The sequence below is a fragment of the Apis dorsata genome, unplaced genomic scaffold, assembly GCF_000469605.1.
Source record: "Apis dorsata unplaced genomic scaffold, Apis dorsata 1.3 scaffold_429, whole genome shotgun sequence".
Classification (NCBI taxonomy): domain Eukaryota; kingdom Metazoa; phylum Arthropoda; class Insecta; order Hymenoptera; family Apidae; genus Apis; species Apis dorsata.
The window spans coordinates 550419-550736 of record NW_006263682.1 but is presented as its reverse complement, the minus strand read 5'-3'; the positions used below and the strand labels follow the sequence as shown (position 1 = coordinate 550736).

The following is a 318-nucleotide window of genomic DNA, read 5'->3' as shown; positions in this document are numbered from 1 at the left end:
AAATGGACTAGACCGAAAACATTATTAAACAAAGATAAATTGAAAGTGGAAGCGGAGTTTAGATTTGTCTCCATCAACAGTTTTCAGACATTTGGGTAGAATGGATAAAGTAAATTTTGATGTTGTTCTCTTATATTTTCTTTGTGTAATAAGTTATTTTTCGTGTTAGTTTGAGAAACGAACGAGTTTAGAATATTATTCCTGTACGAGTTTAAATTGAGCATATCGAAATATTAGGCTTTTGGAGAAGGTTCTATCTATTTGAGAGGATCGTGATTTCGAAAACTCGGGTCTGGAGATGAGAATTTTGAAAATGGG

The 318-nt window shown here is 32.4% G+C and overlaps 1 protein-coding gene across 1 annotated transcript in view; it reads right to left on the bottom strand.

The window, feature by feature from the left end:
• Nucleotides 1-318, bottom strand: part of LOC102671587 (E3 ubiquitin-protein ligase Rnf220-like) — a 135174-nt gene that overhangs the window by 49908 nt on the left and 84948 nt on the right. The gene's annotated exons all lie outside the window — the stretch shown is intronic.